This window comes from Camelus ferus, chromosome 36 (assembly GCF_009834535.1).
Source record: "Camelus ferus isolate YT-003-E chromosome 36, BCGSAC_Cfer_1.0, whole genome shotgun sequence".
Lineage (NCBI taxonomy): Eukaryota > Metazoa > Chordata > Mammalia > Artiodactyla > Camelidae > Camelus > Camelus ferus.
This window is the reverse complement of record NC_045731.1, coordinates 21,581,269-21,606,500: the sequence shown is the minus strand read 5'-3', so window position 1 is coordinate 21,606,500 and position 25,232 is coordinate 21,581,269. Positions and strand designations below refer to the sequence as shown.

The window sequence follows — 25,232 nt, the reverse complement described above, 5'->3', positions numbered from 1 at the left end:
CACTCGGATGTCTCCACTGGGTTTTTTCCTGGTAGCTTTCAACCTAGCAACCAGCCCCACCTTGGACGTCTCCTAAGCGATTGGTGTTCCGTATATTTCAACCAGGCCCCACCAGGTATTCCCACTGGAGTGGGTTATTCCCCCCCAGTATCTTATTCCAACTGGAGGGCCAGGTACCTGGTTACACGCCAATAACTCAGGATTTCAACCACTTGGGAGATACGAGACCAAGACGACTCAACACAAAGCAATCGGACTCCCCCGAGGAGGTGGATTGTCACAGGGCACTACTGATACCAAGCTCCGTTTCTCGGAGAGTTCAGGTGGAGAAAGTCTGCTCTGGGTCCCTTCATGGTGTCCAAAACTGTTGACTGAAATACATGTGCAGCCTAAAAGTTAAGAGTTATGTTTATTTGGCGGGAGGACTCGAGCCGGGATGACAGCCTCTCAGATCTCTCTGAGGGACTGCTCCGAAGAGGTTGGGGAGGAGCTAGGATATATAGGAGCTTTACAACAAAGACCAGGTAGTTGGAACAATAAAACATTGTTTGTTATCTAAAGAAAGCCAGGTATGTCAAGTTAAAGAGTTTAGTGATTTTCTATGTATCATTTGGGCTCACTGGATTCATTCTTTAGACAAGCACCTAGCTATCTAGGGCAAGTATCCTGTCTTGTCTTATTCTCATTCTGTTCAGAGGGCACTGTTGTGAGTGGCTGTAGAGGCTGGTCTTCAGGCCTGTCCTCGCTGGGGGATGGCGGCAGCCGCTGATGACTTGGTTTCAGCATTATTTGTTTACTGACATGGTTGCAGTATTTTCATTCACATTGTAGTATTTTCATTCACAGACTGATTGTGGATAATCTGGAAACTTGGAAAGGAACCGAGATAGAATTACTGCAGGTACCTTCTACTTTAATATTCCGTGTGCAAACATAAACACGGATGAAGCATACATTTGAATTTGGTGGTGTAGGGAAGGGTTTCTGCACATTACAGGAGAAGGCAAGGCAGAATTCCTCTACTTTGTTGGCAGGGATGTGGGTCCACCTGTCTTTTCTGTAGCGGTTTCTGAGAGCAGTTTATGGTAATTAACAAACATTGACAAACGGTGGCACACATTGCATTTAAGAGCTGGCCTGTGCAAACTTGTGTATTGGACAGGTGGATTGGAGAGAGATGTAGCCCAGGCCTGGGCTCAGATACAGGTTTAAATCGCCATTTCCTCACCAAAGGGCCTTGGACTAGAGTGTAACCTCCCTTAATCTGTTGGTGAATCTGTGAAATGTGCATTATAATATTCGTTTCTTCCTGGGTTTGTTGTAAGTTGTAAACAGTATTATAACACTCATGAAACACTTAACAAACAGGCACTTAGCAGTGTTCACTGTGTCTGTCCGCCCCGCTTAGCGTGTGTCACAGCCGTAAAGGTAGCATGTGCCTGTTGAGGATGCACTGGTAGCCCCTTGAATAGGTTGTGAATTTGGTGATTTCCTTTAATCCTTGAAACTCTATATGCCATGGGCAGTTATTTTCATGGACAGATGAGGAATCTCAGGGTAAAGAAGACTGTGTAATTTGCCCAAAGTCAGACCATAATTTTGGGTGCTGGGGCCTCGGTTCAGCATGGGCCCCTGGGCCTTCTGCCCTCTCCGTTCAGCCCCAGAGCCAGACGTGGGGTCGCCTGTCTCCCAGCCCAGAATATCCAGTAGGCAGCAACACAAACCTGGACCTGTGCTGCTTAAGCAAAACTCCGGAGGGGAGGCAGGTACTAAGGGGATAAATGTAAAAACAGACGACTGCAAACTGTGATCAGCTCTGAGAAGGAAAGGAACACGCCTCGCCACGCAGAGCTGGGAGCTTTCCCTTCGGGGCTGCTCTGGGGGCGTTCATCTCAGCTAAACAAACTCCGGTCCTGCACCAACGCAGGAAGGCAGGGCGCGTGTGACCAGGTTGACTTGGCCTCGTTGATCATACTCATTCCCCATTCAGCGGCAGCTCTTACGGGCACTTACCTAGTAAACAGATTTTGGCCATAATCATAACGCACTTTGCTTGGTAGTTTTATTGGCCTCACATTTGAGATGAGGTAATTGAAGCTGGGGAGTTTGTTGCATGCCCGTGATTACCTTGGAAATACCCCCACTGGTCTTTCAACCTAGACTGGTGTGGCTGTTATATCCCAGCCCTGTGAATGGCATCGTGTAGCTTCTACCAAGTGGCGCAAATGACTGACATTGATTTTTCTTAATTCGTAGGAAATGGTATGTGACAATAAGAGAAAAAGGTAGTCAGAAATTGTTTGGAAAACTAGAACAAAATCCAATTCTTCCCCAGCTGGGGAAGCGTACCCAGTGTCACTCACCCCACTCACTGCCTGGCATCTCCTCCCTGCCGACTCCGTGTTCAGAAGCCACTCTGAGCCTTTGAAGAACATTTTGCCTCATGACACTGTTGACTAGGACCTGCGGCCTCTCTGTCCCTGGTTAACTCTCTCTTCAAAGCCATTTAAATTTTATGCAGGCTCCTCAGCTCAGATGTAAGAATAGCCTCTTTAAACTTCTTGATGCAGCTCCTTAGTGAAGATCTTGCGAAGGAAAACTAGCCAAAACCTGGGAGGTATGCACACAGTGACTGCAACCTCAGCACTTTGTGAAGTTCAGAATCAGAGGGGTGGGAGACTCAGGAAAGGCTTTTTAAGGTAGAAAGGGGAAAGTGAAAGGACGCAGGCTGTGTGAGACTGAAGCATCTCGGTCCCAGCTAGCAAGGCAGCTGCGTTCAGGATGGTATGTGAGGAGTACAGAGTTCTCACAAAGAAAGAAGTGGTGGGATGGGAGGGAGGACAGATAGATTCTTTACTAGGGAAGGAAAAAGTGCGCTGAAAACTTCCTGGTTGAATAAGAGGACTGTGACATGATGTGCTTGTATTTTGGAGAGAAGGGTTTTGTGGGGACAGGCCTAGGAGAACGCTGTCTGGCTAGGGGGTCAGCACAACAGGGAACCACAGAGAACAGGGCCGACCTCAGGGCCCCTGCTGGGGGAGGGGCTGCCCGCCATTTTGAGCCCTGGGGGCTGCTTCTGTCCCTTAGCTGGGGCCTCAGAACTCCCTTCATATCCCAGTCCTGTTGATACAAGAAAACAGATGTGGGGCATGAGAAGGGCTGTGTCCCAGGCTTTGGTTGAGCCCCTGGAATGTGCCCCACCAGACGTGGGTCCTTGGCTTCATGCAGGAAAGATTTCAAGAGCAAGCCACTGTTGAGTAATGGTAGATTTATTCACAGAGACACATTGAAAGGCAAGAGAAAGGCCACGAGTTGTGGGGTTCGGGTGCTCAGATTAAAAGTAGGTACACACTCCACAGACAGAGTGTGGGCCTTCTCGGAAGAGGGAGAGAGAGTGGTGACCGCGAGGTGGCGCTGTGTTGCTCGTTTTCTTGGGCTTGGTTGTTTCATATGCTAATAAGTAGACTGAGCAGCCTAAGGGCAAGGGGCTGGGATTCCCAGGGAGTTGGCCATTTCCCACCCTGTGACCTTTTGTGGCTAGCCTTGGGATGGCCATGGTGCCTTGGGGCATGTTATTCACCATGTTACTATTACAATGGGTGTATAATGAAGCTCAAGCTCTGCTAGAAGTTATATCTCTTCATCTTGAGCCTCAAGGCCTATTGGGGATTGAATCCTTCACCATTTTGATGTTAATTGTTGTGGCCTTCCTTGAATGGCTGTGCTCTGCCCCCTTCCATCCTGTCTCACTGTGATGACACAGAGAGAGCAAAGGCCGGGCCCTACCCGTGCTCCTGCATTTAACAGGGGGAGGGGTGGTGTGGGCTGAGGATGACTCTGAGTGGTGAGAAGGATGTTTCAGATTTTCCCACGTGGGACATGGGGACGTGCCAGCAGCCACTGCAGATTGATCTCACGGGCATTATCGCTTGTGTCACTCATCTTTTCTATTTTACTTTTTTTTTTTCAAGTATTTAATCTAAATTTAATATCAGGTTTTTTAGGAAACAAATTTCTCTTTTTCTTTTCTTTGGGGCTCTTTAGGGGGTAGGTAATTAGGTGTATTTATCTGTTCGTGGAGGCCCTGGCACTTGAACCCAGGACCCCGTGCACGCTAAGCACACGCTCTACCACTGAGCTCTACCACCCATCCCATCATCTTTTACTTTTTGCTTTAGCTGCCAAGAATCTTACAGCTGAATTTCTAGTCGGCCTTTAACACTTACCCTAACTTCATGGCATTCATTTTTATGACTTTACCTTCCCCTGGTTTCATTTAAGTATTCAATCTCCATTTTGTCTTCACTCTCACTTTTGTCTTTTTGTTGTTATGGTTGTTAAGCTGTGTTTAAAAAATTGTTTAATTTCTCTTTTAGCAGGAGGCTGAAAGTAAATAAATATGTAAACAAACTTATCACACTTAAATATTTTATACTTTCTAAGCTGTTTAGTAGTTACTTAAAAACCGAATTGAATACTAAAGTGATAAAATTTTTAAATTATTTTTTAAATTTTTATAAAGGTATAGCTGATTTACAATATGATATAAGTTTCAGGTGTACAATAGTTGCACAATTTTTATTTTTATGTTCCATTTATAGTTATTGTAAAACATTGGCTATATTCCCTGTGTTGTAAGATCCATCCCTGTAGCGTGTTTATGTTAGATGGAGCAGTTTGTATAAGAAAGCTGGGTAACGCAGAGTCTGGGGAGTGGCTCTGTCTAACCCATGTTCATGGTCACCCTTCCTGTCAGAGCCCAGGCCCTCACTCCTCTCTGCAGGGGAGCGAGTGGAGGCAGCCCTCATCAGCGCTGGCACCACCCTCTGAGTGGCAGTGACAACAGTGACTCTCTGTGGACATGCAAATTGTTGTTCCAGGAGCTTTACATGCATTTCTGCATTTAATAATTAAAGCCCTCCTGTGAGGAATCATTTTATGTTTTTAATGAATAATACATTTTATTTTGATTTTGATAGACTTCAAACCTCCAGAAAATGTACTGGAATAGTACAATAAACGCTTAGAGCATTTCACCTAAAAGGGCACTATTTGCCCTTTTGTGTCTGGCTTATTTTAGTATAAACTTTCAAGGTCCATCCATGTTGTAGCCTCAATCAGTAATTTATTCTTTTGATTTGATAATATCTTTTTTCTTTTTTTCGTTTTTGTCTATTTAAAAATATTTTCATTGAATTCTAGTCAGTTTATAATGTTGCATCAGTTTCTTGTGTACAGCACAACACTTCATTTATATAGGAAACATACCTGTATTCATTTTCATATTCTTTTTCAACATAAGTTACTATAAGATACTAAATATATTCTCCTGTGCTATACAGTATAAACTTGCTGTTTACTCTATACATACTATCTGCAAATCTTGAACTCCCAATTTATTCCTTCCCACACCCTCTCCCCTCTGGTAACCATAGTTTGGTTTCGATGTCTCTGTGTCTGTTTCTGTTCTGTAGATAAGTTTATCTTTTTGTTTGGTTGTTTTTTCTTTTTTTGTTTTTTTTTTTAGATTCCACATGTGAGCGATCTCATATGGTATTTTTCTCTCTCTTTCTGGGTTACTTCACTTAGAATGACATTCTCCAGGTCCATTCATGTTGCTACAAATGGCATTATTTTATTATTTTTTTATGGTGAATAGTAGTCTATTGTACAAATATACTACAACCTCTTTATCCAGTCATCTGTCAGTGGACATTTAGGTTGTTTCCATGTCTTGCTATTGTAAATAGTGCTGCTGTGAACATTGGGGTGTAGGTGTCTTTTTGAATTAGGGTTCCTTCTGGATATGTGCCTAGGAGTGGGATTGCTGGGTCATATGGGAGGTCAATTTTTTGTCTTTTGAGGAACCTCTATACTGTTTTCCACAATGGCTCCACCAAACTGCATTCCCACCACAGTGTAGGAGGGTTCCCTATTCTCCACAGACTCTCCAGCATTTATTGTTTGTGAACTTCTGAATGATGGCTATTCGGACTGGCGAGATGTGATATTTGATTGCAGTTTTGATTTGCATTTCTCTGATAATGATATTGAGCATTTTTTCATGTGCCTATCGGCCATTTGTATGTCTTCATTGGAGAAAAGTCTCTTTAGGTCTTCTGCCCATTTTTGGATTGAGTTGTTTGTTTTTCTTTCTTATGAAGTGTAAAAGCTGTTTATATATTCTGGGAATTAAGCCCTTGTCAGTCTCATTTATTGCAAATATTTTCTCTCATTCCATAGGTTGTCTTTTTGTTTTGCTTACTGTTTCCTTTGCTGTGAAAAAGCTTGTAAGTTTAATTACATCCCACTTGTATATTTTTGCTTGTATTTCTATTGCTTGAGTAGACTGCTCTAGGAGAACATTGCTGAGATGTATGCCAGATGTTTTCCCTATGTTTTCTTCTAAGAGGTTTATAGTGTCTTGTCTACATGTTTAAGTCTTTAAGCCATTTTGAATTTATTTTTGTGTATGCTGTGAGGGAGTAGTCTAACTTCATTGATTTACATGCAGCTGTCCAGTTTTCCCTACACCATTTTCTGAAGAGGCTGTCTTTACTCCATTGTATGTTCTCACCTCCTTTGTCAAAGATTCAATGACCAAAAGTTTGTGGGACTATTCTTGGTAATTTTGTTTATCCGTTCATTGATGGATGGATATTGTTTGTAACCTTTGGCTACTCTGAATGATACTGCCATGAATATTGATGTGCAAGTTTTTGTGAGAATATGTTTTCATTCTGTTGGCTGTACAGTTGGCCCGCCATATCTGTAGTTTCCACTTCATGGATCCAGATGGCTGATTGTAAAGGGACTCGAACATCCTTGGATTATGGAATCCAGGATGGGGGGTTCCTGAAACCAACCCCCGAGGATACTAAGGGATGACTCTACATGTAGGAGTGAAATTGCTGAGCCATATAACTCTAACCTTTTGAGGAAACAACAGACTTCTCCAAAGAAGCTGCACCATTGTCCCTTTCCACTGGCCGCATATGAGGTATCTCTGCCTCCTGAACAACACTTGTTATTGTGCATGTTTTGATTATAACCATCCTGGTGGGTGTAAAATAAGATCTCATTTTCATTTTGATTTGGCTAGTGATGCTGAGCTTCTTTTCATATGCTTATTGGCCATTTGTGTATTTTTTAAATCCTTGGAAAATTTAAAAATTGGGTCGATTTTCTTTGTATTGTTCAGGTGTAAGCATTTGTTATATATCCTGAATACTAGTCTCTTATTAGATACATGCTTTGTAAAATTTTTCTCCTATTCTGCAGATTGTGCTTTCACTTTAGTTCTTTTAAACATTAAAACAATTTCTTTACAGGTGAGGTAATTAGATGTATTGATTTATTTTATTTTTCTTGCTAAGCACGCACTCTATCAGTTGAGATACCCCCTTCCCCTGTCATTTCACTTTCTTGATGATGTCCTCTGTAACAAAAAGGTTTTAATTTTGATGAAGTCCAGTTTATCTGCTTTTTTCTTCTATCACTTGTGCTCTTCGTATTGTATCTAGGAAACCAAAGCCTATCCTAGGACCTCAAAGATTTATACTGTGTCTTCTTTTAGAAAGTTTATAGGTTTAGTTTTTACGTTTCTGTCTGTGATCCATTTTGAATTAATTTTTATTTGTTATATAAAATATGGGGGTCCAGATTCCAGATTCATTCTTTTGCCTGCAGATACCCAGCTTTCCCTGCACCATTTGTTGAATAGACTATTCTTTCCATGGAGTGTTGTTGGCACCCTTGTGGAAAACTGACTGTAAATGTAAGTTTTTTCCCCCTGGGATTTTATTGTGTCTCATAGATTTATTTATCCAAACTTATGCCAGTACCATACTGACTTAGTACTATAGCTTTTTAGTACACTTTAAAGTGAGTCCTCCCACTTTGCTCTGCTTCTTCAAGATTGTTTTGGCTGTCCTGGGCCCCTTGCACTTCCATATGAATTTTGGGATAAGTTTTTCAATTTTTGCAAAGAAGTCAGCTGGAATTTTGATAGGGATTCCACTGAATTTGTAAATCACTTTGGGGAGTCTTAACATTTTTAACAATATTGTCTACCATTCCATCAACATGGGATGTCTTCCATATATGTAGATCTTTTAAAATTTTTTGGTGATACTTCAAAATATTCAATGTACAAATCTTGTAAATTTTTGTTAAATGTATCTCTCATTTATTTTTAATGCTGTTGTAAATGGAAAGTCTGAGCTTCTTGAGGGTAGGACTATATATTAATTTGTTTATTTCTAGGATTTCTACACAGCAAATACCCTAGGTTTATATTTGCTACATAAATCTATCCACAACTCTTCCCACCCCCATGTTATAAGAAACCAAGACCCAGGTTAAGCTACCTGAACACCTATGTGGAAGTGAGAAATGAGACCCTTGGGTGGGGCTTTGTGAAGATGATACTGAGAGCTTATTTAGGATGGCTTCATCTTAAATTCCTTTAAACAACACTTTTGGTGTAGTCAGATACATTAAGATCATGCCCTTTTGATGTGCAGAGGAGCTAAGACTATCATTTTCAAATAATTTCTAGTGAGAGTGTTGTACTTGAAATCTAATTTGCATCAATCTTTGAAGATTTATGTTTCAGGAGCTTTGACTAAAGAACACCTGTCTTTATTCATTAGTGACAATTAAATGCTCAAGCAACATGTAATAGTCTGAGAAACTGCCCCCGCCCCGTAGTGCTGGGTGGCTGCAGCTGTAACCGGAGTCAGCGCTTACCTTTCCCAGTATGCTTGTGCTGATCTGCTCAAAGCGGTTCGTCCAACAGTGTGTCTGTAGTCTGTTGGACATAGCCATAAAACATTGAGTTAAGGTTGCTGGAATGCATTATATTCTTATTAATAATAAGTAAGCACATATTGAGTGCTTACTGTATGTTGGGAATTGTCCCTCAGCCTCACATGAATATTATTTCTCTTAAAACCTCACATATTTCCTTGTTATTCTCACTTTACAGATAAGGAGACTGAGAATTAAGTCTTCTCTCTTTTGGGTGGAGCTCATTATCAATGACGGGAAGTTGTAAGGAAAAAGATATTGATTCATCCTGAGAAAACATTTTTCTGAGAGTCAGCAGTGAAGAAGGTGGACACTGAAGAAGGTGATCATTGTTCGATTGAGACGAGCCCCGGGTTGTACGGAGTCAGCATCCCTGTCCTGGACACAGCCAGTGTAGAGCTGCGTGGTGGGTGAGGCGGCGAGGCCGCGCAGGGAACGCAGATGCCGGGCCGTTGGGCTGTGCTCAGGCCCGGTGGGGCTTTCTCCTAAGGGCAGTGGACAGTCATTGACAGATTTTAAGTAGGGGAGTGGGGTGCTCTCGTAGATCACTTTTGTCTTGTAGAATGCTTAGAAACATTTAGAAGGCTCAGCAGGAGGTGATGTGATGAGTCAGATTAGGGTGGCTGCCAGGTGTAGGAGTGTAGAATTTTCAAGTGGTTTTCAGTCCCAGTTTTGTGGCTCAGTAGCCGTGTCACTTTGGATGATGCACTCAAGGAAGAGAAACAATTTATCTAATCAATTGAAGAAGTGATGTACCGACCTCCCAGGACTGCTGTGGAGATCCAGTGAGATAACGTGTGCACAGTGTGCAGCATGGTACCCAGCACAGAGTCAGTGCTGAGTGAGTGCCAGTGAGTATCTGGTAGGACAGGTGTGGGTGGTGGGACTCGGTGACTGAGGAAATCTGGGCCCTGAAGGAGGGGTCCAGTCACATCTGTGAGTGATGGGCCTGAGCTGGGAGAGGCAGAGAGACCTTGCCCCCCGACCAGGGGCCCTGGGCAGGACGGCTATGGGAGGAGCACCGTGAAGTCAGCTCTTTGCAGGTGGAGTTGGAGTTGCCCTTGAGACATCTAAGTGCAGTGTCACGAGCTCAAAGAGGAGGTCTGGGCCCAGGCTGTGAATTTTCCTATAATCTTAATCCCTGAGGACGCCGAGGTATTGATCACTGAACGTGAAGACATACTTTACAGGACAAGTGAATAGTAGTATCATCTCTGTCATCAAAGCTCACGTCTCTTTATTCATCACCCACTTTGCTAATTGGGTACTTACAGAGCTCACTTCACCGACCTCCCCTGGGCTCAGGCTCCACAGTAAAGAGCTGGTGAGCCTCCCTCCTTTCCAGAAGACGACACATTTTGCTGGTAGCCTTCTGTACCTCGCCAGACTTAGAATTTTAGTTTGTTGATTTAATTCTATTTTCTGTTAGCCATCTCCTGACAGGAGAGACGTTTTACCTCATGGTCATATTTCAATTAGCTGTTACTGAGAATTGCTGATCTGATCCATAGTGTAAGTATTATATTAACCTTGTAGAGTATTTATCATTTTTCTGTCTTTGCCCTTTAATTTTGTATGCCCTTTCTCTATCCTATTTGGGGCCTTAATTTTTTTTAATTAAAAAATGTCTATTTGCAGTTAAGAAAACAAAAGAAAAGAAAAAATACACATGATAGCTAAACTTAGAAAATATCTAGTGTGTTTTCTGTCTCGGCAATGGAGGGTTCTAGAAACTCGTGAAAACCTTCATTACACAAGTTTCTTAAAATGCTGATTAAGAAATAAAACCTTCCTTCTTCATCTTTCAAGCTGCACAGCTAATTGTGAAGAAAGTGAGGGGAAATCCTCAGAAGCCAAGACAAACCAGAAAGCAGGGATTCTGGGTGATACACGAGCCTTAGAAGCCCTGGGGTGCCTGTTGGCTCCTGTACTGAGTTTCAGTTGCCTTGACAGGAGGGTAGGAGGTGAGCCCGAGTCCTCTCACACTGGGAGTTGGATGACTGATCATATGTAAGGCCAAGCCCATCCCGAGAAGCATGGTTTACTAAAGGGTTAACTATGAAAAAAAATTCCTCAAGGTAAGACAGTAAGGAAAGTCAATTTTTTTGGAAGAGGGGAAAAATAACAAATCCAAAGTAAGGATATAGTTTAAAGCTCTTCTGGCATGAGAGTAACCACAAACTCCTGGCAGAGAATCACAGCTACTCCTGGAATGAGAAGCTGTGGTTTGAATGAATCAGTGAGCAGCCATTCCGAAAAAGGCCTCCAGAGTCTTGAGGATCAAGATACTTGACTGCAAACACCTGTCTTCCAAGGTCTCAATCAAATAACCAGAAAGGTTTTAAAGGAAAGAAGCCATAATCATAGTTCTATTTCTTAACATTACTTTATGCTAGGAATTCAGAGGTGACTATGGAGTTGTCTCCTCTTTTATGGACCTTACTTTCTCTTTGGGGAGACAAACTGACATAGTTGGGGAGCTTGGTGGAGGGAGGTGTTAGTCTGTTGCAATTAGCCAGGAGAGGAGATTAAGAAAGCAGTGAAGGGTGGGTGAACTTTTTAGCTGAGGACATTCTTGTTCTGCTGGCCCTTAATTGCAGGCTCAATGAGCAGTCACTGGAGGGAATAGATCTTACGGAGGATGGACTTAGCTCAGGCCTCTTTAGAATGGACAAGTGAACCTGGAGAAAGACAGTCAAATCTGTGCAGACATTAAAGTTCACTTGAACGTGCTCCATCCCTGAGCCAAAGATAGGACAAATATGCAGCACTTCTTAAGGACAGAGGAGTGGTTTTTAAGGTTCTCCAAGAATGAATCCCAGGGAACCGGGATGGCCAGTTGTCAAACTGTGACTTTGCTCTTTGGACGGTGTACCCACCAAGGGTATTGGACTTTTATAGGTTTCCATTTCTCTTTAATACATGTCAGGTGATGAGGACGTGGGCACAAGTATTTGACACCTTGTCGAGGCGACTTTGGTTACCTGCCTAGAAGCACGGGCACAGCTACGGCTGCGTCATACATCTTGCCGCCCATCCCGTTCCCCGGCTCCGTGATCACGGCAGAGTGGTTCCTTGACCTGTCCATCTCCTCTGTGACATCATAACCCATGAAAAGACCGGAGCGTATTAACTTGGCTTTCTTAAAGTCAAAGGAACAGATCTAATATGGAGTCAGATTTGTTCTTTCCTATTTCAGTATTGCCATGGAGAAGACAGTTTGGGCAGCTTTTTATAGGGTCCTCGAGGCTTTCTCTCTCAGCCTCTGGGCACCTTTATTGAAAACCCTTCATAGCTGTCTGGAGTGCTGGAAAACCACTCCGCCTGTTTTGCCCTGAAGATGTGTTCAGTTTATAACTCATCTCTACTCCTTGGAAAACAACTCAATAAAAACTCAGTTGGTTTTCCACCAGCCATGGGCAGGGGTGGGGGATACCTTGTTATTATTTCATAAAATAAAAATAACAATAATAATAATAATAGTAATAATAATAATAATAATAATAATAAAAGAAGTCTTAAAACAGCACTGGGCACATTGGAGAGAGTCAATAAATGCTTCCTGGCTTAAGTCAAAAGTGATGACTCAGTGATTCCATGGCTGCTGTATTTGCTGAGCTAATTACTCCTTTGCTCCATTACACATTTTTTTTAACTGAAAAAGAAATACATGCAAATGGTTAAAAAAAATTCAAACAGAGCACAAAAATACACAAGTGAAAGAAGTTTTCCCTCATCCTCTGTTCTTCCAGCCCTCCCTGGAGATGCCACTGTTTACTATCCTTTGGGTGCTTTTCCAGATATGCTATGCACATTCCCACCTATGTATGTAAATTCCTTTAAAGTTTTAGTTATTTTTAACTTAAAGGGATTTAAATCCTCAAGTGGCTTCTGCCTGGGTAATAGAACAGAACAAATCTGACTCCATATTAGATCTTTTCCTTTGACTTTAACCCTATGCTCTGTCTCCTAGGCTTCATCTTGCTTGTAAAACAATGTTGCTTAGAGCCTGAAATATACAGGAGAACCTATTCTGAAGGCTCTGATCTTTAAGTATATTTAACACATTTTCATTCATAAAAAGATAAGAAATTGCAGAATAGAAAATAACGTTTGTTTTGTTAGAGGTTTACAGAGATTTGACCCAGGCAGATAGCTGCAAGAACAAAGGATTCTAACAAGAAGGAATTCCTACACCAAGAAGATTGCAACAACCAAGCACGTAGGAAAGGAGCCTGAATTCTGACTTGGGGAGATGGTTTTCCAGGACATTAGTTTGCCATCTAGGTCTACAGAAACTTGCTATTCCATGCCCCAACACCTGGTCTCCCAACTTATTGGCCTGTCCTGCACTGAAGAGAATGAATTTGGACTTGGTAGCACTCCTATATACCTAGCAAGCTGGGCACTGGAACTGAGTGTTATGGAAACAACAGGCCAGCCAAGGAACAATCACCACTCGGAGTGTTGGCGTACTCAGATTTATTATGCCGGCGGGCTCAGAGGGGCTTCTGCTCCGAAGTTCTGAGCACCTCCAAGACATGCACATGAGGTTTTAAAGGGTTAATTACAAGTAAGGGTGTATTAGCCAATAAGGCTCAAGCAACAAAAAGCAAGGAATCAGCACACTGGAGCTTATCAACTTGTAATAGACACTTGTTGAGCTTCGATTTACGAGTTAGCTTGTTAGCCCAGTAAACTGACACTAAACTTCAGATTTACGAGTTAGCCCAGCAGAATTTAGATCAGTAAACCGACACTTATCACACTTAGATTTGTGACTTAGCTTGTTAGCCCAGCTGGGCTTTTCCTTCACATGAGGACAGCTCTCCCACACCCAGGGAACTACTGTGAGCCCTTGATGGTTCCACTAGGGTGGAGTGTGGTTTACCCAGGACGGATGGGGACTATGCACCAACACTCAGGCAGTCTGCTCTGTCTGGGGCTCTGATCTTGTACCACCCCGCTCCCTGCCAGCCCAACACCTGGGACAGTGGAGCTAAGGCAAAGATCGTGCCTGCCTGTTTCCCAGCGTGTAAAAGGGGAATATGTACTCTTCCCAAGGTAGTTCTGAGCGACAACACCTGCGGGTGCTTGGTTCCCAGACCAACAGAAAACCCTGCTCCGCGTGGGGGCAACAGGTGTGATACCCGTAGGGGTTCTGCAGCAGCATCGGATGGAGGGCTGGATCAGGGAGGTAAAACTTGAGCTGCGGGCCTTGAAGGGTTACAGAAGGGTACAGAGGCAGGACTGCCGCCTTCTTCAGGGTGCCACCAGAGGTAAAGCTTTTTCTCTCCATCCCCGCTAGGACCTTACCCTTTCCAGATCCCTCCCTTCTCTCTGCTCTTCCTGTCCATCTGTCTCCCTCCACTTTTTCCCTCCTCTCCTCCCCCTCCCATCTTTTCCCTCCCTCACTGCCCCACCTTCTCTCGCAGAACCCAGAGCGGATTGCTGGCCCTCCTGCGCATGGGCAGTCGGTGTCAGCTGGACCGCGGGTTGGAAGCTCCAGCTCCGAGCCGGGGATTAGCCCCAAAGGCTTCTCAGCTCTGTCGCCCGGTAGGCCTTTAGCTCCTGCCCGGGGCCGGTGCCTCTGGCTGTGGAAGTGCAATGTGGGGGGCTCCCGGGAAAGGGGTCAGGCGGCTGCGGGAGGGCGGTCCGCGTGTCACAGCCCACGAGGGCGCGAGTCAGCCTGTGTTCAGCTGAATTGCTCGGGCCAGACCCCTCTGCCCGCGCCACCTGCCCCAGTGCCCCAGGCCACAGCTGTCCATGGGCCAGGTGTGCACCTGCCGCCTCTCACCCAGCCGGGCTCCCCTCAGTCCGCTGCTGGCGTCCCCTTCCCCTCTCCTCGCCCGCGAGTCCTCTCCTCCCGGGCTTCCTCTCCTCGGCCACCGGCCCGTCCCCACAACTGGGCGGGCTGCGTCCCAGGCGGGCGGGGTCTGCGGACCCGGACGGGGCAGCTGGGGCTGGGGCTGGGGATGGCCTCCGAGCGGGGCTGCAGCCCGCGTTTCCACCCATTTCCCTGCCCCGCGACTCCGGGGCTGCCCTGGTCTTCCTTTCCCGCTCCCTGAGGAACAGCTCAGTGGCGTCTGCGCTGCTCCCTGGGCTGAGAGCCTCCGGCTGTAAAGCCCAGCTACTGGTGGAGTCGGGAAAAGGGATCCTCAGTGCCAAGCGAGCTTCTGTCTCCTCCCTCAGTGTTTCTGCCCCAGGTAAGTACCTTGAACACTTTCAGGTGTTATGATGGCGGTGCTTGTTGGTGTCATGTGTTTTTATAGTGAGAGGGATTACAGTGTTGAAAGCAGGGCTTGGTTCAGTTAAAAATGAGCTGAAGGCATAAGGCTGTGTCATCCTCCTTCCTTCCCTCTCCCAGGGTGAAACGTGTGACCATCGATTTTAAAAAGACAGTTACATTCCCTAACTAGCCCAGCCCAGCTTGGTGTGTTAACAGGAACAGCACCACCAGAGGCGTTGGAGACCCAGGGACATTGCAGTCCTAAAGAGCTCCTGGCACAGTTTGGTTTGTTTTGGTTTTTTGTTTTTCTTAAATTGTGGGGCAGACTAAGTAGTATAGAGGGAAAAATAATTGTCAAGAAATATTTTTTCATATAACAGCTTTATTGTGATATTGTTCACACACCATGAAGTCCACCCATTTAAATGGTACAATTCAGCAGCTTTTAGCATATTTACAGTTGTGCAACAATTATTATTCCAGAACGTTTTCATCACATCAGAAAGACCAGTGGAAATGAATGACCAATCCACCCCTCCCCAGTGGTGGTTCTAAAGAAGTTCTTGACCATAAATTAACTTGTTACATTCCATGAAAAATCTGGTAGGAATTCTAATCAGAATTGCAATGAATCTGTCTATCAAAATAGGAAGAATTAATGTCTTTATGGCATAAACTTCTTCTACCCATGAATATAACTGGGACCCTATATTTTCATCTCTCCAGAGCCTGGCCCATGGGAAGTCCTCACTAATTGTTGGGCTTGTGAATGATGAGATTCTATACATCATTAGTTGCAACTGTAGCCTTTCACAGAAGAGAAAATTAACCTCAGTGAAGCCAAGTGACTCTCTGATGGTCAGAAAGAGTGACAGCCAGTGCTGGAGTGATCCAGTGGACTTGGTGCTTGCAACCAAAATTCTTCAGCAGCTACAGCTAAGGGATTAGAGTGTTCTTTTATTTTTTGATGTGGTATATTTATACAATGGAATACTACTCAGCCATAAAAACCGACAACATAATGCCATTTGCAGCAACATGGATGCTCCTGGAGAATGTCATTCTAAGTGAAGTAAGCCAGAAAGAGAAAGAAAAATACATATGAGATCGCTCATATATGGAATCTAAAAAACCAAAAACAAAAACAAACAAACAAAAACAAAGCATAAATAAAGGACAGAAATAGACTCACAGAAAGAGAATACAGACTTGTGGTTATCAGGGGGGTGGAGGGTGGGAAGGGATAGACTGGGATTTCAAAATGTAGAATAGACTACACTGTATAGCACAGGGAATATACACAAATGTTATGATAACTCACAGAGAAAAAAATGTGACAATGAGTGTGTATATGTCCATGAATAACTGAAAACTTGTGCTGAACACTGGAATTTGACACAACATTGTAAAATGATTATAAATCAATAAAAAATGTTTAAAAAAAAAGAAGTTTCTTGGCTATTCTTGACCATAAATTAACTTGTTACATTCCATGAAAAATCTGGTAGGAATTCTAATCAGAATTGCAATGAATCTGTCTATCAAAATAGGAAGAATTAATGTCTTTATGGCATAAACTTCTTCTACCCATGAATATAACTGGGACCCTATATTTTCATCTCTCCAGAGCCTGGCCCATGGGAAGTCCTCACTAATTGTTGGGCTTGTGAATGATGAGATTCTATACATCATTAGTTGCAACTGTAGCCTTTCACAGAAGAGAAAATTAACCTCAGTGAAGCCAAGTGACTCTCTGATGGTCAGAAAGAGTGACAGCCAGTGCTGGAGTGATCCAGTGGACTTGGTGCTTGCAACCAAAATTCTTCAGCAGCTACAGCTAAGGGGATTAGAGTGTTCTTTTATTTTTCTTAATGGCGTTGCTTTTATTTTTACTTATTTTTTTAAATTAATTTTTATTGAAGTGTAGTCAATTTACAATGTTAGTTTCAGGTGTACAGCAGAGATTCAGTTATAAACATATGCATATGTGTATAAATATGTTTTAGATTGTTTTTAGTACAACTCATTACAAGAAATTGAATATAGTTCCCTGTGCTATATAGTAGGTCCTTGTCATTTATTTTATATTTATTAACGTGTATCTGTTAATCCCCCCTTTCCTGCCTGCTAACCACAGTTGGCTTTCTATGTCCATGAGTCCATTTCTAGGAGCACCATTTTTCTTAGTAATATATGCTGGTTGGCTGCTTTCAGTTTCAGTAATTCCATCTGTGGGTGCTTTTCTTCTGGTGGCCTTTATGTGGTTTGTACACGTGGTAATAGAGGTCTGTATTTGGGAGAACTCCAGGCCTCGTGTAGTCCCTGGTACAGAGTTCCCACTGAGTTGATGCTTGAACTGGGAAAAAAACATAGTAAATGTTGGAATTTCCAATATGGTTGAGACTTCCAGGTTTCTATAACCTGCTTAGCCCACCTTAATATTGGCTGCACCCTTACTTGGTAATTTGGTGGAATTCCATGGTATGGTGGTGTAGAGACAGGGCCTTTTATGCTTATTCTCTTTCCTTTTTCTAACACTCATTCTCCTGGGTCTCCCAGATCCTCCCCCAGCAGTGCCCAGGGCTGGCTTGGTGCTGCGCTGAGGATATATTTATTAATAAGGACCTTTCCTCATCTCTTCTGAGCCTCCATTTTTTTCTCTGCACAATGAGGGCTTAGACTAGATATGTGCTTTTCAGTTTCTTTTAAAGCCATGTTTCCTTTGAGAAACAGAAAATGCAAATCACTCCTCCCATCCCAACCCTTTAGATTTTGATACAGCCTCCAAGGAGTGACATAGCACTTTGTGGAAAATTGATGTGATTGTGATTCCAGGTGGCACAGAAAAGACTCTTCAGAGATTTATTGCAGGGAGAGGGCAGGAAAGGTGCAGTATGTCACACTTTCTAGTGTGAGCACTGGAGCAGTGGCTTGGATTTAAATACGGTGTCTGACGTGGCCTCTCTCTAATCATGTACAATGTGATAAACTTCTCTACCTCAGTTTTTCTTGATGTGTCAAGTTGGCGTGATAATATTTTAGGGCTTTTGTGAAACATTATACACATAATCCATTTGTGTTTCGGTAGAAATAAGACCTGCTAGGGATTCAGGGATTTGTTTAAAAAAAAAAAATCTTGTCCATAGCAATCTGTCGGTGTGTATTTTGAATTTCCTGGAGGGTGAGGGTTGAGTCTAAAGTCCATCGTGGGACAGGTGGCCCATAGTTTTCTGTGCGCCTGATTGCCCCCTCCTCCCCAGTCCTCTTCCTCAGTCCAGGATTAAGTTCCCTAGTAGATTTACACAGAGGTCTTGTGGAAATGGCTTTTCATTTTATTGTTTCACCAAGAAGGGCTGCCATCATGATCTCTGTGGTCAGGTTTTGAAGGGCTGCCATCATGATGTCTAGTCAGGTGAAGGCTATGCAATTGGGAGTTTCTATTTAATAAAAAGAAAAAAATTACAAATAGAAAATTAGAACAAGGGTGATGACAGGAGCTCTTGGAAGTGGGCACCATTAGTTTTGTTAGCTTCAGGTGCAGTGGCCTCTTGCCACGAGGACCCATCCTCTTGCTCTGAAGTTGGAGGGACCAATGGGTTGAGTGGGAATGTTAACTGAGTGTATCTCATGTGCTGGGCATTGTCCTATTTGTGCTTTGTGTTCCTTATTTGAGACAGTGAGCTCATTTAACCTCAATAGCCTCTTTAAAAAATTAGACTTTTTATTTTGAGATATAATGTAGATTCCCATGTAGTTGTAAGAGATAATATGGAGAGGGCCTATGGACCCTTTGTATAGTTTTCCTTAATGGTTCCAACTTGCAAGTTTGGGGTACAATTCATTACTGACTCACTAACAATTTGAGGTTTGTTTTATTGCCCTAATTTTATTCACGATTAAACTGGGGCTTAGAGAATCACACAGGCCTGACCAGGTCACCCACATGGTTAGTGTCGAGACGGGTGGAACGTGGGCTTGGGATTTCCAGGCAGTACCATTATGATGGTCTGTGGCAGGGAGCAGCATTCACTTTGCTGGTTTATTCATTCATTCAACAAACATTATTGAGTAACCTCTGTGGGTCAGATGCTTTCATAGGGTTATCTGATTCTTCAGCAGTCCTGAGAATCAGGTAATGTTTATATTTTTTAATCTGAGAAAATTAGCTCTAAGAAGTTATAACCCCCCCAAAGGAAATATAGCTCATAAAGGAGCGATACTAAATTTGTACAGTCACCCCTTTTTATGCAGGTGGTACCCTAGGCATTTTACATTTGCAAACTTCTGTAATCCAGATATATTCATGTAAGACAAAGATTTTTTTTTTAATTGAAGTATAGTCAAGTTTACAATGTTGTGTCAATTGCAAGGTTTTTTTTTGAATTTTGAATTAAAAAATATTTTTTCAGGAGGGTAATTAGGTTTATTTATTTGTTTCATTTTTTAAAATGAGGTACTGGTGTTTGAACCCAGGACCTCGTACATGCTAAGCACGTGCTCTACCACTGAACTGTACCCTCCTCCCCAAGGCAAGTTTTCTTATCCATTATTCTGAAGCTTAGGAGTTCAAATAAATTGGATAGAAAACCAGATCTTTTGATCCCACTGTAGTCCTTTTCTTTATATTCTGCTGAAGGAGGTTGGGGAAAGCACTTCCTTTGTTCACTTCCTTATTCAGCATTTTTCAGCAGTGACTTTGCATCAGGGCCTTGGTAGGTGCTTGGAAACAGAAAACAAGAAATGACCCTTCTCTGCAGGGCAGGAAGCCTAGACCAAAAGCTGGGTAATGTGATCCGAGCTACGGTAGCCATTTGAAGACTCTGAGGACAAACTGTACCCCCGGATTTACTTGAGCTTCCCTTGCCTTCTGGTTGGTACACACCAGGTCACCGCAACCCAGATGGGCCTGCAGCCCACAGTACAGTATGTACCTCGATCTCCTCTCCCCTCTCGTCAGGGCCTGCAACATGAGCATCCCTGACTACGTGCAGTGTGCTGAGGACCACCAGACTTTCCCCGTGGTGGTCGAACACGTGGGGATCATCTCAGAGGAGAATTTCTTTTGCATCTATAAGTGAATCACCTTGGTGAGTCAGATCAGTCCGTGCGGCTCCCAGTGGGCAAACTGTATCCACTACAGGCACCACTATGCGCCCAAGAATGGGTGGAGCGACTTCCAGACCCACCGCAAGGTCTTGGGCCTTGTCATCATTACTGACTGCCTCTCGGCCAAGGCTTCGAAAAGCTCCACGTGCAGAGGAGCTGTATGGCACCACGCTCTATGACTCTCAGCTCTTTGACTTTCTGCTGCATGGGGAGGTGGCCGAGCAGCCGCGCACCGAAGTGGCCTTCAATTTACGAGGACTGCAGGGTGGTGGAGAAGAGGATCGACGACTTCACTGAGTCACTCTTCATCTTGCCCAAGTCCAAGTGGCTGGACGGTGCATCCGACAATTCTGGGGACAAGATCCTCCTTCTCTGCATCCCATTTGAGAAGGAGGACATCATGGGACTGGACACAGAAAGCAGGTAAGTTTACCTGGAGGCCAGTCCACCCTGGCTGTGTGCCGGGTTTCTTCCCTACATCCAGAAAGGGATCAGCAAGGAAGAGGACTCTCTTGTAGCCAAGGGTGGAGGGAGGTGCAGCCCGCCGGTTTACAGACATTTAAAAGTGAATCCGCCTTTGTTTCAGAGAGATCCTTTTAGGGTTATTGTGGACACTTACTCCAGCTTTTCAGCCAGGACCCTGGTGGGACCCCTGGAGTTGCTGTCCAATAGAGTAGCCACAGCCACTGATGCTAGGAGAGCTGGGGAGGAGGCTGCTCTGAGCTGAGATTTGCTGTAGGTCAAATGAACATCAGACGCTGAGACTTGTCTAGTAAAAAGAATGTAAACTATCTTATCACTTCCTATATTGATTACATGTCAAAATGATAGTATTTTACATACAGTAGGTTAAGATTTGTTCTTAAAATCATTTTCTAGTATTTGTTTTTTGTTTGTTGGTTTGTTTCTTTGTTTACCGTTTTAAATGTGGCAACTGGGAAACTTTCTTTACATGGCTCTCATTTCATTTATGTTGGGCAGCCTGTCTTAAGATAGTCTCATCCCTTTGCTTGTAGATGAGATGCTGAATCCCGAGAGGCAGAACGAGGCGCTGGTTGAGCTGGGGCTGGAGCCGGTGTCTCCTGCCTCCCAGGCCCAGCACCTGTTCGGCTCAGGCCCTCTCTTCCTGCCCGACAGCCAGCATGCCATGTTAGGACATCAGAATCACCGCCAGGGACCTCCGAATGAACTCCTTATGCAGGGAAAGGCGTATCACGGAGTATGGGAAAGAGCAGGGAAATGTTCATCCTCACTTTGTCCCTGTGATTAAGTCAACGGCCCCACTTTGTCTCGGAATTACAGACGAGCTCTTCTGGGCTGCCTACCCCCCCACCATCTGCTCTGTTTCCCCGTGTATCTATAGTGCTGTCCTTCGTGCAGAAGAGGGTGACATGCCTTTGCCGAGAGGTGGTCCCCCTTTGCTGGGGAGAGTGAGGGAAGCTGTGTGCCCACGGCCTACGGCCTCAGGCCTTGAGTCTGGAGAGTACTCATGGCGGTCTGACAGGTGACGGTCGGAGGACCTGGCACGGCTGCCGGGCCCACTGTGGAGGCGGTGCTCTGTGATTCTTGAAATTAACTAAGATCAGATTCTACTTTCTGGTTGTTGGTAAGTTGGAGGAGAAGATGCCAGAGAATTGATAAAAAGAATGTCCAGACCAGCCCTGTGAGTGATAGGCACAGGGGACCCGAGTCCCCCACGTGTGTGAGGTGCCTAGCGGGCTCTGGATGAATTTTCTGTTCCTCCCGGACATAACTCTATGGCTTAAGGAAGGGGCAAGGCATGTCATGGCCTGTACTTGTCCTCACAGGGCCCTGTGATCTTCATGCCCGCACTCCCCTTCTGCTCCTTGGAGATGAGGTGTCAGGTTTAGGAGCCTGGGCACTGCTGAGGGCATAGCTGCCAGCACTGTGCTACACCGAGGCTGGCTCCGTTCACCTCACATGTCACCTCCTGCTGAGCCCCCAGGCGTCAGTCAAGGTAGGTGCATAGGTGCAACATACGCAGAGACCACGTTCTCCCCCTGGACAGATTGGTTGGTGAGCAGTGGAAGCCTAGAGCCCTGCCCCAGCCCCAGGCCAGTGCCTCCTCTTTTGTCATAGGAGGCACTGGTGACATTTTTGCTCAGCAACTGCTTGGCTCTGACTCTGCAGACCCACCAGAGAATGCCAACTTGTTTTTGCCTTTTGAAGTCTGCCCTTGGGATTTGGCGGAGTAGCTGGATGTGTGCTTAGCCCATAGTGGTTGACACTGTCACCATTGTTTACCCAGAACCTCGTGTACCAGGCATGGCTCTCGGCATCAAAATACAGCAGCGCATTAAACCTCCCTCCTGGTGGGTCTGTCTGTTTTGGTACCATAAGGGCTCAGCCAGCATCTTAACGTCAGTGAGATAACGTGGCCAGTGAGCTCGGGTCAAGCACATTCTCCTCCAGTCACTTTTACTCAATTTTTGCTTTTACTATTCCACAGTCATTAATTTTTTAAACAATGCTTTGGTACAGGAACAGCCTAATTCTCTCCTGCTACTCTTGGTGGAAGTGAGTAAAACTGTCCAGCCTGAAATGCGACCACAATTTGTAGCTCAAAAGCTGCCTAGACGCATATAGGTGGAGTTTTGGTTAGGGGCGCTGATCACGTTGGGGTCCCCCGGCAGCGCCGCTCCCCTCAGGCCCCTGCCTTCCCTGGAGCAGGAGGTGAGTGTGGGTCTCACCGTCCCAGCATCCCTGGCCTCACACACTCACATAAATTCTTGTACATGCTGTCAAAATCATTTTTGTTCTTGTGTGTTTCTAATTTTCTCTTGTTCCTCTTTTCCTTTTTCTTTATTCTTTTTCTCTTGTACTGCCCAGTGAGCATGTTGTTGCGTCTGAAAATGTGGGCTGTGCACACCCTGCATTGGAAATATCCAGATTGCCCTCCGTACTGTCTCCATCGCTTTAAAGAGCAAAAACTTAACAGTTGCCTTGATCCATGTATTATCCTAGTCATTTTTTATTTTCTAATTTTTTGGAATATTTGCTTTGTTAGCACATCACCCACTGGTGTTTGATACCTGTTAAAATCCTTGCTTTGAGGAACCTGTTTGGTCCTCCTTATATTTGGTGACAAATGCGCCCTTATTAAATTTGTTTGATTGTTTTGAAGAAGTGAGATGCGAATTGATTTAGGCGGCTGCTGAGGGATTCTTTTCATGGAGTATTTAAACTTGTAAAGTCAAATTCTGCAGCATCTTGCTCGATTCCTGCTTTTACACAAACGTGCTCTTCACGCGGTTCCTGGCTGTCACTGTGTGACGTGCGTGATGGCACTTCCTGGCCAGCGGTCACTGGTGAGAAAGTGGCAGGCTCATGGGTGTGCAGCTGCAGGGGACGCTGTTGGAGGAAGCAGTCACCGTTTACTTATTTAATTTTTTTTTTTTTGCATTCAACATCCCTGTGCCATTTACTTTACTTTGCCTTCATAAAGTGGCTTAGGGGGGTCTAAAATCCATGCCACTCTTGTGTTCCCTTTACGAGGCTGGTTTTTCTGAGTATCAGGAAAACATGGCCTTCTCCTAAGTAGCTGGCTCACCTGGATCTTGTTGACACAGCGACCGCTAAAGGGGACCGTAGCTTCCTCTCTTCTCCAGCCAGTGGGCATTCAGAGCCGGGTCTGTGCTTTGCCTCAGCAGCCGTGCAGGCCTCCCTGCCCCGGCCTTTACTTTTAACCCATGTTGGCATAAATAGCTGACTCCGTGTCTGTTGCAGCTGATGTCCACCACTGACGGCCGTGTAGTTAGTTTGCGGTAGGGAGTCTGCAACACCCCAGCCAACCTTGAAGGAAGATGTTTTGGCCGACCTAGGACCTTGGATTCTCACCCCCATCATGGTTCATCTCACTCGGTGGAAGGGTTTGGCCACCACCATCATGCTGAACATGAGGCCTTGTTTCTCCTTTCATGCTCTGGTCCAAATGTGGACACTTCATTTATCACTGAATTTGTATCGCTTGAGACAGGCCATAATATCTGAATGAGTCCATCACATTCTGGGTGGGGAACAGAACAGAAGTAAGTGTCACAATTAGATGGAGTCTAGGCTGTCCGTGTTGGCTAATGCTGGCTGGGATCTGTGATGGCCGGGCTGTGCCCTGGACACAGGCCTTTCCCGTGGCTCCCGAGAGCCCAGGGGTTGGAGTGAGAACAGCCTTGCCTGGGTTCCTCCATCCTCATCTGCTCACTGGCAAGTGTGTCTGCTAATTAGGAGCTCCCCCAGACCTCGGGCCCTTCAAAGCTCAGACCACGGGAGAACCTTGAGTCCCTTCTCCTGGGCCTCCTTTGTGAGAATCCAGTGCCTTCTGAGGTGACCAGCGGCAGGAGATGCCTCCCCCTCCAGGGAGCACCCTACGGAGGACTGTTAGTCAGTGTACCATGCTGTGAACTTGGGGGGTTACGGCCATGGTCCCTGTAGAACCACATTTGAGATGGGCTTAGCGACGGAAATAATAGGACTGATTCCAGGGCAGGGATTAGGGGAGGGAACATTGGAAATTGAATGTGACCTCAAACACATAGTTGGGTGCTGGGGCTGTTACTAAAATGGGGAGTCTGGGAGGTACCTGCCAGGAATCGAATTCCAGAGTAAATGGTGAACATGAGGCATTTTTAAGATGCCATTTGTCATCCAAGTTAGGACTTCAAAGAGGCACTCGTGTCTATGAGATTGTGGCTCAGGTGAAGGAGCCGGACTATAGATACACGTTGGGAGTCGTCATTCTTAGCTGGTGTTCATAGCCTTGCATGTGAATTAGATCATCTCGAGAGCTGCAGACTGAGGCTGAGGGGGGGCAGGGCCCTGCCTGGGTTGGAGGAAAGCCCAGACCATGCAGCTTTGGTGTGTCAGTCAGCGGCATTTGCGATTTTCAGCCTAATGCCATTTATCTTTAAGGGGCCGGGGGGTGTGCAGGGCCAGCCAGGAAGAAATCTGAAGGGAGGGTCGTGGCCACGTGTGTGTCTTGGGAAGATGCAGAGTCTGCAGGGTCCTGGAGGGTAGACTTCTTAGAAGCTGGAGTTGGAGTGAGGAGTGGGCAGAAGGTAGTCACACTCAC

The 25,232-nt window shown here is 44.9% G+C and overlaps 3 pseudogenes; 2 read left to right on the top strand and 1 right to left on the bottom strand.

The window, feature by feature from the left end:
• Positions 1 to 25,232, bottom strand: part of LOC116661731 — a 322,303-nt pseudogene that overhangs the window by 64,316 nt on the left and 232,755 nt on the right.
• Positions 14,370 to 25,232, top strand: part of LOC116661733 — a 708,679-nt pseudogene continuing 697,816 nt past the window's right edge.
• Positions 14,420 to 25,232, top strand: part of LOC106730929 — a 91,530-nt pseudogene continuing 80,717 nt past the window's right edge.